Source organism: Parasteatoda tepidariorum, chromosome 1 (genome assembly GCF_982258835.1).
Source record: "Parasteatoda tepidariorum strain Cologne lab strain chromosome 1, Ptep-v5.0, whole genome shotgun sequence".
NCBI classification, from domain to species: Eukaryota; Metazoa; Arthropoda; class Arachnida; order Araneae; family Theridiidae; genus Parasteatoda; species Parasteatoda tepidariorum.
Window position 1 is genome coordinate 11,665,059 of NC_141755.1, and position 11,964 is coordinate 11,677,022.

Below are 11,964 nucleotides of genomic sequence, written 5' to 3' on the forward strand. Positions count from 1 at the left end.
TTTTCAAGTATTCAACATTGTTTTTAGATCAAAATAAACTGTAGTAATCAAATTAATAACAAAAATCACGATTAAATAAATTGAATATATATGTAAGATAATATACACCAAGTTTGGATTCACACTCAGACGGCATTACATGCATTGATTTAAATAAGCTCAGCAATTTTAGGAATTCTTAATTTACCAATTTTTCCTAGTTAAATAAGTTAATAATTCAGTGCAACTGCTAAATTCAACATGTAATTTTTAACATAAATCAATCAGCTCAAATTTGGAAAGCAACTTGAACAAGCTCAATTTTCAGTAAAAAAAAACTAAACTCAGTGGCACGACAGCCCATAGAGGGCCAGGGCCTACTGTGTCCACCTCAGTTTTCTTCACCTTGGGCTCTGGGGTGCAGGAACAGATGTTCGGGTTAGGTGGTCAACTGAATGCGGAACCCCCAGTGTTTAGTTCCCAAGCATGCTTGGTACTCATTTATCAACCCACTGATGGGATGAAAGGCTGAGTCCACCTTGCCCGGCCCGAGGATCGAACCCAGGACCTGTGACACGGGAGCGTGAAGCGCTACCACTCAGCCACCAGGTGTCTTAATTTTCATTAGCTAAGCTGATAAAAGTCAGCTCAAGTTCTTTTTTTTTTCTTTTTTTTGAATTAGGCAATTGGACTTATTTTACTGGATCTCAGTAATATTTATAAAAAATATATTTCTTTATTAATTTTGCAATTCAAACAGTAAATATTTTTACAAACAGCAACAGAATTTAATACAAACAGCAATTTGGCTAGACCAATATCATTAAAAAATATTTTTTAATCCAAACCCTTATGTAAAATAACTTTAGTTTTGCTAAAATTAATCTAAAATTTGTAGATGATAGTGCTGAAATTTAAATGCTAATATAACATAGAATCCACATTGCTAGCTAAAACACTTTTCACAATACAGTTTCATCAAAAAATGTCGGTCAAAAACGGACAGTTTTAAAAAATATATATGTAGACTGTATATACCAATGTATAAGTAAACCCCTATTTTTGATAGCGAGATAGCAGATCAACTGGTCAACTAAGTCAAGTGTACAGTCGACCTCTGGAAAAAAAAGATGAAAAGTTCTAAAATGAGATATATATTATAATCTGTGCATATATATAGATATATATACATAAGTTTATGTTAAAAACATTAAATTACTCTTTAATAAATTATCTTAATTTTCCATATTCTTAAATTTTTTCTGAGAAAAATTCAAAGTATTGCTCAAAAAAACCTTTGTAAAGAAAATATGAAGAGAGAAAATGCAAAATTAATTGCATATAACATATTAAAAATAGTTTTGAAGGGGATAAACTGATACAGAGTTATTCATATCTATCTCATGGTTTATAATGCATGGGTTTGAAAAGCCAACTGATGCACCGGTATATACGGTAATTGCAGTAATAATTAAGTGAATGAAAATGCATATAACAGTCAATAGAAGAATTTCAAAAAGCAACCAATCAATTTATTGACTAATAATCTATTAGTCTTGTAAACGTGTTCTTTAACACGAGAAATTAATACCAATAAGCGAAACTAATTTATAAGGGTGATTTAACATTGGGCAAAATATAAAAAACAACCTTCTTGTATTAGAGATTTATAAACCATGTAGAGTCTTTTGCAAACCGAAGAGAATTTATAAACTATGAGAAATTTAATATTTCAGAAAAGACTAACGATCTACATTAAAGCAAAACTTTTACGGACATAATAAAATGTTTTGAGTAATGCAAATAGTAGTTATAGCATGTCATTTTACAATGCTTAGTTATTCTTTGATTTAAAAAAAAAACTTTTTTAAAAACTTATTTATATAAATAAATTGGTTAATAATTTCAGTGCAAAAATAATCACATCTAAATGTAGTACTACCAGAACAAGATTTAAATCCTAAACACAGAAAATATAAACCAAACTTTCAAAATACATCAGTTTTCTATAAGTATCTGCTAAAAAAATGATTTTTCGAGACATAAAAAGCCTATTATCAAAACATACCAGATATCATTAAACAGATTACATTATAATAAAATAATTTTTTTAGCTAGATAAAGGCGACTAAAACAATTCATTCCCTGAAACAGTTCAGGCTAGAAAAAAAATTCCTTTTATAGAATTGTACAAACATGACTTTGAATTGGCTTTTCATCTGCCTTGATCACTTCACCTTTTTTCTTGCCAACAATGGCAGCTGAATTGCCATGACATGAATAGGCATAACTTTTCCTGCTTTCACCAAGACTTAAATAATTCAAAGGACGAGATTTGTTTTGTCTTTCTTTGAACAGTACTAAAGCAGTGTCTTCATACCGTTGTCTGATTTCATACAAATTTTCAAAAACCCCAGCACTTTTTGATTTACTCATTGAAGGATTAGATTTATTCATTTATGTAGTGCTAGAAAAGAAAATTACATTAATGTGAAGGAATAAAAGTAAATATAGACAAGCGATAAAAATACAACTGATTGTAAGAAAGATTTAAATATAAAATAAATAGGAATCTTAGCATAATTACAAGGCAAATACTGTACAGTCTCATAAAAGGCATATTTTAATTGTTTCATGAAATGTTGACTAATTAAGTGCATTTTAATGTAAAAATGATAATTTAAAACAATTCTGATTCTGAAACTTTATACAAAATAATTATAAAAATCAAAAATAAATTATTAATAGTCCTCACCCTAAAATAAGAGAATAAATTGCAGATTCAATATTAAAAAAGGCTGAGAATTAGTGACATTCCATTTAATATAATTTCATTCCACAACTGAACCTTTAAATGAAAGATTATACAGAAATGATTCTATAGGAAAAGAAGTCCAAATTTCATTAACCCCTTAACACTCGGTTAATTTTCAAGAAAACGGTCATAAAAGTACTAATTTTTTTTCTGACATCCAAACATCTTGTTGCTGACATCTAGTTTAAAATAAACTAACTATCTACAATTACCTTAAAAATATCCTGGTACTGCCATCTGGTGTGTAAAATGAAAGATAAAATATTTTACGGGCAAAAGAAATGAATTAGTTTTATTCTTATTGGTGTGTTACTACTGAACACTCCAGCCTGGAAATATGACGGGAGCGAGAAATAGAGGACGAAACCTCACCTCGTCATTTTCACGGGAGCGAGAAGGATGGGGTTAATGTACTACCAGTTCTAAAGACAAAATGAAAAAATAAATTAAATGAAGAGCTCATAGGCAAATTTTAACCCTCCCTGGCACAGTGTGTTCAATCTAGTAATACTAGTTCTAAAAATAATACAAACCATTAGAAACATTTAACTAATTGTTTTTAAACCTACAGTTTTTAGCAATCACTATTTTATTAGCAGTACTGAAATTGTAACTTTACTTTAAAGCAATGCTTAACGTCGCACTTGTTAGCATGGTAATTGCCAGTCAAGTATGGGTGGTAATGCATAACATATCATTGAAAAGTGCTAAATGATAAAAATAAATTTCCTTTTTTGGCAACCATTTTATTTTTTAAAATTCTTAATAAGATTTTTAATTAACAAAGTGTTACTGCCAGGAGAGATCAAGGCTACCAACTTATGCATAACATATCATTGCATAACATATGCATAATAATGTATGCAAAACATATCATTGAAAAGTGCTAAATGATAAAAATAAATTTCCTTTTTTGGCAACCATTTTATTTTTTAAAATTCTTAATAAGATTTTTAATTAACAAAGTGTTACTGCCAGGAGAGATCAAGGCTACCAACTTTCTACGGTTTTTGGTAAAGATTTTTTTTAGGGGTTTCAAAGTTTATGTTTTAATTTTCGTTTTGAAAATTTAATTTAAAGTTATTTCTACACCATGACATGTCAATGATTCAAAAGTTTATATGAAACACAGCTTTGTTCCAGTTTTTTTACATGTTTCCTTCCAGCTGATGATTGGTGGTATGCTGTATCTATCATTAAAAAGCGATAATCCATAAAAAATAAAATCAATGCTAAATTATATTTTTTTAGCAACCATTTTAGTTTAGAAAATTCACAGTAAGTTTGCTTCAACAATTAATATGTTATTGTCAAGAGAAAATATTTTATTTTCTGTAAAAATAGTAGGATGATAATATGCATCTTACTACCACTTTATCTGTTTTATCAACCCAAACTACTAGGAAATAATTTCATCACACGTAGGCGCAGGATTGGTAGCGAAAGAGCCAATATGTTGCACGAAAAGAATTTCAAGCAAAATTTGCTGTTTCGGAAATAGTTCATTAATGGTCAATATTGGGATAACCAGAAATGATTCAATTTAAATCTAGTTTTCGAAAAACATTAAAACATTTGATAATTACATTATAATGACAGAGAAGACTGTAGTAGAAGCAATTTTCGAGTATACGGTAGTGTGCAGATTGAGAACTGAACATTCTCGGCAAGCCCAATCAAATTTATAATAAAAATCCAAATTTGTGAAAAATTTGCCAAAATACTGCTATTTATATAAGTCAAGATGGTTTTACATGTACTTGGTCTGATCGGTAGGAGTTGTTAAGAAACCCTAAGTATAAACAGCTATTTGAGGTCAGTTCTGAATTGCTTGAATAGCATTGCTGGTTAAATGAGTAAAAGCTGTACAGCACTTTCATTTCATTTCAACTTCCAGAGGAGGCAGTGCTGTTCCTTAAACAGTACATTTTAAGTGCATTTAAGGATCAAAAGTCAGATTTTCACACAAATGGAACTTCTTAACCCAACATATGACTATATTACCTTGGCTAAAATTAGTGGCAATTTCAGTGTTTTAATCGAAAATTCAAAACTTCGATTCAATACTTCTCTTAGAAGATGTTATTTTATTTGAAAACTTGTTTGTATATGTCATGTCCATTTGGATTGGTCACTTACATTTATATTACGGTTACATTTATAGGGAGGTATTACATTTTGCTTTGAAAAAGGTTGAAAAGCAAAGCACTCTCATGAATAAAGTCAATATTTCAATATTACAAATGTGTAATACTGAAATAAAAGTGTCAAAGATTGTTTTACTTTTCAGTCATGCTAGCAGATTTTAAGAAAACATGAGACAGACTTAGCTATACTGACAACTAATGAAAATGAACTATGTATTCAAAGTAAAGAAATTGCACAGTCTTATAAACTAAACAGATGCAAAAACTGAAAAAAAAGAAGGAAAAAAACAAAATAAGAAAAGGAGGGAACATTAATGAGCCTCCAAGTAGTCAGATTTGTATAAAAATTTTTTAAGGGAATGCTATATAGCAGAATTGCTATAATATCTGTCTTAAACTCAGGGGTGCTAAGTCTTTATCAGATGAAGCCTGAAAGAAAGAAAAATAATTAGCTTTTAGGATTAATTAGTTATAATCCCAATTAACAAATCATTCATCCTAACTGGTACTTCTGTACAGTACTGAAATAATTGTCTATTGTTGTAATTTGGTTTTTGTTGTTTTAATTTATGGTTCATTTTAAACTAACATTTAATGTATTTTGGAATATTTTGCTATTATCACTAATCATTTTTTTAATAAAAATAATGATATAAATTAGATCGTATAGTAATTGGAATAACTACTTACTAAAAGTATAATTTGCATTATGTGTAAATGAAACAAAATTTCTGAAAAAAACTTAATATTGAAATATATTACGCTGTGATTTAACGATAAAAAAAACCCGTTTCATTTCTCACGTTTAATATCAATTACCATTCTCTGACGTGCTCATGCAGGCCAGCCACCTGCCTCAAGATCAATTAACAATATTAATCGGTTTAGCCATGTTGCAATTTGGATTAGAATTAATTATAAATTAATCTGCTCTGCACAATCTAATAAAATGAAGATAGATTTAGAGGAATTATAACTAATCCTTGAGGTTTAGGGTATCAAACTGCACGTGCACTATCGATTATTCATAATTACAAAAAATAGTATGAAACATAGTCAATAATGAAAGACTAATTAATATTTTAAATAACAATGTATTAAAACAGAAAAATCTTGACTACATGTAAAAAATACATACACAAACAAATTCTACTTAAACAATAGTTAGAATACATTAGATATTCATAATTTCGGTGCTGCACCTACTAAAAAATAATTTTAACTATTTTGACAAATTATTTTTTGAAACCATTTAGTATGTGAACAAAATTTGGCTGGGTTAAAAAAAAAGTATCACGCATGTAGTTTTAAATGAATGGAGTAATTATTATTTTATGAACATAGTTCAAGTTATATTATACGATTATAATAATTTTATATATTAATTACTTTAAGGCACATTGCTAAGCAATAAAAAAAAATTTACATTTAAAGTTCGGTTAAACAAAATTGTAGTCATCGGCTGCCCGGATCCAGTAAGGCTGATAGACCATTTTTAGGCCAAAGCGTTCCGACCTAAAAGAGATATTCAGCTATCTGAAATGTAGAAATTCAACTGACTGACCACACGCTTCACGTCGAAAATTCAAAAACAGAGGGGGGGGGGGAATTCATTGAAAGGTTCTCGTACTGATACGTCACTCCTCTTCAGCCATTTACCGCCTGCTAGGAAATTATCATTTGTGAAGGGATTTCTAGAAAGAGAAATTCGCTTACTTAAAAAAGAGAAATTCACTTACATGCGACCCCGCCATCAGCCAATGTTACAAAACAGATTAAAAATATTAAAAGAAATTAAAATACTTATTTACAATTCAAATATTGGTCTGTGATGTCTCTATTTTATTTTTTTTAATGTGCCGAAAATTAATATAAAACACTATTTTATGAATCCATTCATTTGTGCATCAAACTTTAATATTTTTTCTTTGTTTAACGAACTCAATTCCTCTTTAAATTAATAAAAATTATGCAATTTATCTAAAATATTTTTGAACATGATGTAGGGCAATTCAGATATTACAAATTAAAAGTATAATATATCAGAAGTAAAAAAAGCAGATTTTACCCATGTACTGTTTTCCAATAAAATTAAATTATAATTTCTTTAATTCTTCTCTATGTATGTATGTATGTATGAAATGTTTGTTTGTATGAAACATATGTTTATATGTATGAAATATGTTTTTACTGTTCAGAAATTACTTCAATAAATCACTTGAATAATAAAAACTTGAGTTGAACCTTTACATTGTAGTATTTTATATAATATTTCCTATGTTTTTGAATGTTTAGTGAAATTATTTTGAAAAACAATTATAAAATTTACTCTTTTTTTTACTAACTGAGCATTAGAGGTTCAGCCTCTCTAATCTAACATATGTATATTTTTCTCTGCAAAGAGAAAAAAGTAATATCTTAAGTGAAAAAAAAATTAGCCTGTCTATATAGCATCATTAATATTTTTAAAATAAGGGGCAAAATAATACTTCAAGAGAAAAAAATTTATTTTTAATGATTACATTATAAACTATACTTTTTTTGGTGTAAGGTTATTTTGATATAAAATAAATCAATAACAGGGTCATTTATAAATGATGCCCCACATATTTTCAAAATTTTTGACCCCTCCCTCTTTTTCTCACAAAGTGATACACTTCATTAAACCCCCTAAACACATGTTGTAGTATAGATTTCAATTTTTTTTATAAACCTTTATTAATGTATTTTAATTACTTTTGTAAGCGCAACTATATTAATAATAGCATACATACTAATTTTTATTAAAAAAAAGAACAATTTATAAATAAATAATTTGCTAATTTTAAATGCTTTTATTTTAACCAAAATTTCGATTGTCACACCTTTCTTCCGTCTATTACAAGCTCTGTCACAACTTTATCAAGCCCCTTCCTCCCCTCTATATTGTTAGCTGCCAACAGCCCTTAAATATAACATTTTAAACAAATATAAAGGACAAAACAATAAATTTATTAAATGACTCTTATACTTGATTGATTGTGGGCACATGGTGGCTTTACTGATACAGTTTTCAACATGAAGGGAGATTTGCCATTTTAAACCAGATTTTAGAATGTTTAGCTGATGAAATTTTTTTCTTCTTCTTTCAGCCAGTTACCATCAATAACTAAAAAAAGTGGAACACTTGGGCAGGTGGTTCTCTCTAGAAGGTTGAACAGACAAAACCGGGGAGAAATCTTAGTTTGGATAAACTAAGAGAAAGCCTTAAAGCATTTCAATTGAAAAATAAGCGAATAGAGAAGTGGAACTTTTTTTTATTTTTGTTTCATAGCCATTGCAGTTGTATGTTTGTGAAGTTACTTACATAAGTGAGATATGGTTTTAGTTTGGATAAAGTAAATATTGTCTGCAATTCATTTTTAATATTTTAATGCCGATAAATAATTGCTCAACAATAAAAAAGTAAATCTAAATATTTAACAAATAAAATAATATTTAAAAAACATTTAGAGCATAGATTACCTAAAAATAGAATAGCAAACATGAAAAAACTTACAGATTTAATACTTGGATAGAAACATGTGGTAGTTGAGGATACATCAAACTTCAGAAACTCTATCCAGGCTGAAAATAAGGTTATATATGATAAGTAAGTATATGATAATGTTATGAGAAGCAAAACAATTTTTATTCACTAAACAAAATACTGCAAGGCAGAGCTACAAGATTTATAATCATATTATTCCTTCCATGGAAAAAGTTCAATTTTTTGAAAAAAAAATTCAGAAGACAAAGATAAAACAAAATAAGCATAAAATATATATATATATATATATTTCTAAAAATATATTCCCCTAACAATAAACACATCACCCAACTATAGCCAAGCACTTAGTCCTATATTTTCTTGGATCTATCTCTTAATCCCATGGTATGAAAGCCATGTAATTTGGATCGCAGTCAGTTAACATAGGCACTCTTCGCGCTTCTCTTCTAACTTCCTCAACAGATTTAATGAGATTCCTAGTTGTGTACACAAGCCGGTTATTTAGTTGGCTGCGAGGATCAAGATCAAGACCCTAACTCTCAACCAGCAGTGTGAGCGTAACCTAAAGTGATTGTGGCTTCATAGCACTTTCCCACAGGAAGAAACCGCACATGGACTGTGTCGGCTATGAAACAATTTCAGCCATTACATTACATGGGTAGAAATTAAGATAACTTAGTCCTTGATCTTAGGGAAGAGTAACTAAGATATGAACCAGTCCTTGCACATTTTCACGAATTGCCTACTAGATTTTTTTTTAAAATTTAATAAACTGAAGTCAAATGATAAAAAATTACATCAGAGAATGTGTAATACAGTAGAGAACCATTTATCCGGTATCCAGATAACCGGGAAACCAGAAAACCGGGAAAAATTTTGCTCGAATTTCCCGCCATTTTAAACTAGAACGAAAAAAGCGGAAATGTAAGGAAGGGGAAGATTTTTTTCCCCGTTTACCCAGAGAAACGTCATTTCCTCCGTGACCTTGAAGGCAGGCAAGGGAGGAATGTTTTATTTTTTCCTTTAGGCCGTCAATCAAACTCAAGGGTGTGGCATGCTGATTTCGTTTTCTGCTTGATTTAAGAGGGGGGTGGGGAAAATGCATTGCATGCATATCAGTGAACAGAAAAAGAAAAGAGAAAAATATATTTATTTGACATCGACTAATAAAAATAAAATCTTTTTCTTTTGAATAAATTCTTATTCTTTGGAAGTGCGGTATCAATTACAAGTTTTTCTTGGTGTGGAATCACATCTGCTGTAATTAAAAATCTTGTTTTTATCAACAAAAAAATAAAATAAAAGGAGAATTGTTTATTATTTTAAACATAGGATTATTTTATGAAGCAGATTGCAGTTTTGTTTTTCTGATTCCACTACGTTTGATTTTTTTTCTTTTCGCGATAAATTTCGCACTCAATAAATTAATTCTTTTTATTCATAAATTTTATCATTAGGTTTTTTTCTTTTTTTTTTGTTGAATTCCGTTGATCTTGCCTTGTTTCGGGTTTTAATATTTATGCTAGTGCCTTTTTTAATTATCGTTTCGGTTCGATAATTTTCAAGTGTTTTTATTTAGATTAATAAGTTTTCCTTTTATTTTATCGTTTCCCCCGTATAATTAGATATGAAATATATTACGTTATTTAATCATTGGTTTTGTTTATATTATTTAATTTAGGAATTGTAATTATTTTTAAAAAATAAATATGAGAATTTTGTATTTTTTAAACTTGATTTTCAACTTGATTTCAAACTTGATTTCTAATCTTGCAAATTTTTTTTGTTCTTTTAAATGTTATATTTCTACCATTTTTTTTTTCTTTTTAAAGTTAGGAGTACCTTTCTTTTTTCTCTTACTTTATGCATTACACTTTTACCTTGTACTTCGGGTTCGATAAAACATCGATTAACGACACTTTTTGGTCGATCCAGAAAACCGGGAAATTCAGATATCCGGGATAGCGATGGTCCCGAGCATCCCGGATAATTGGTTCTCTACTGTATATACAATTATAATGAAATTTGTTATTTTTTTTAGAAAACCTCAGACTATAACACTAAATCAGAAATAAAAAACACCAGAAACGTATATTGTGCCTTAATGTAAGTTGCTGGTGCAGGGAACTACAGACAATTATTTTATGTTGAACAGGGTTCAATTTCAGTGGTCCCAAAGCTTCTTTACTTTCAAAAACCTGCATTAGAACAGATTGCAAGCAGTCTAATCGACCAGCAATTCTTTAGCATAAGAAATGAAATCCTGTCCCCAGGGCAAAAGCCAAATATCTATTTGATGATCACACAATGAGGGAGTTTTAGAAACTGACACAAAAATGTAAGATATAGCTAATATTTCATATTGTTAAAAAAATATTTGATACTCTTAAAATGAATCACTATCACATTTGCTACTTAGATAAATAATCTATAGAACTTACTTCAGATCGATTTTAAAAAAATATTTACCCAAATAATTACATACTTAATCAGAGTTAATGATGAAATTATTAACACTACTCCTCTCTTTTCATAACATTTAAAGAAAGGTAATGATATTTCAACTGTAGTTGTAAAAGGAAAAGAAATTACAACAGTTTAAATAACACTAGCATTAGAGCAGAAGAATACATTTTAATAAAAGTAAATTGCTGCTAAATATTTCAAATCATTAAAACTTTATTAATTAAAACATAAAAGAACTAAAGATTACCCCATAATAAAGCTGATACCAAACTTAAAGCTTAAAAATAGCTTTAAATATAATATTTAAAGTCATGCATCACTTAATTACAGTTCAAGAGGGTGAAAACAATCATTTTTAAATTAGTTTAAAAATAGATTTCCAATAAATATATGAATCAAACAGTTTACGAATACAATTAAAAATAATTCATATACATGATTCTAGGAAACATACTAATTAAAATAAAAGGATTTAAATTAAAATTATAATAGTTTGTTTACAGAGGAATTGGAAAGGAAACTTGTCGCTAATTTGTTCATGTCAACTTTTTGTTTATATTTAGTGTTTCAGTTGAAGTACAAGTAGATTTCTTTTTATCGAATTAAAAAAAGGAGCACAGCAGCCGACCGATAGACATAGACAAGAAGCGAGACATTCATACGGACCATATTTGTTGCGTTTGTTTTATCATCACGCGCGTGCGAAACATGTGCTTGCGCAAAAGAATTTCAAAGAAACCCTTGAGAACTTGATTGGTGAAATACGAAATGCCCCTGAAAAATTCGCCAATCACGTTCTCGCTTACATCTCTGAACTCGCATTCATGATTTTTTGAATGCAGTGAGAACGGCCCTTTCATTCAGGCTGGGTCATACTCATGTAACAGAGTTAGTGCCATAAGAATACCATTTTCTTTGAATTTTATTTTTAACGTCTGAGATCAGTGTCAACAAAAAAATAAACATGTACTCTGAGCATTACCAAACAATGTTTAAATAAGAAGGAAGCAAAAAAAAAAGGAAAACCT

The 11,964-nt window shown here is 29.1% G+C and overlaps 1 long non-coding RNA gene across 2 annotated transcripts; it reads right to left on the bottom strand.

Moving 5' to 3' along the window:
• Positions 1-938: 938 nt before the first annotated feature.
• Positions 939-11,557, bottom strand: LOC139425408 (uncharacterized). Of its 2 annotated transcripts, none has more exons than XR_015432530.1 (3): positions 11,438-11,557; positions 8,480-8,547; positions 939-2,446 (listed from the first exon to the last, which is right to left on the bottom strand). It is a non-coding gene; the product is annotated as an uncharacterized LOC139425408 (long non-coding RNA). The 2 variants fall into 2 exon arrangements; XR_011636662.2 differs by having other exon boundaries at positions 11,184-11,505.
• Between the last annotated feature and the right edge of the window lie 407 nt (positions 11,558-11,964).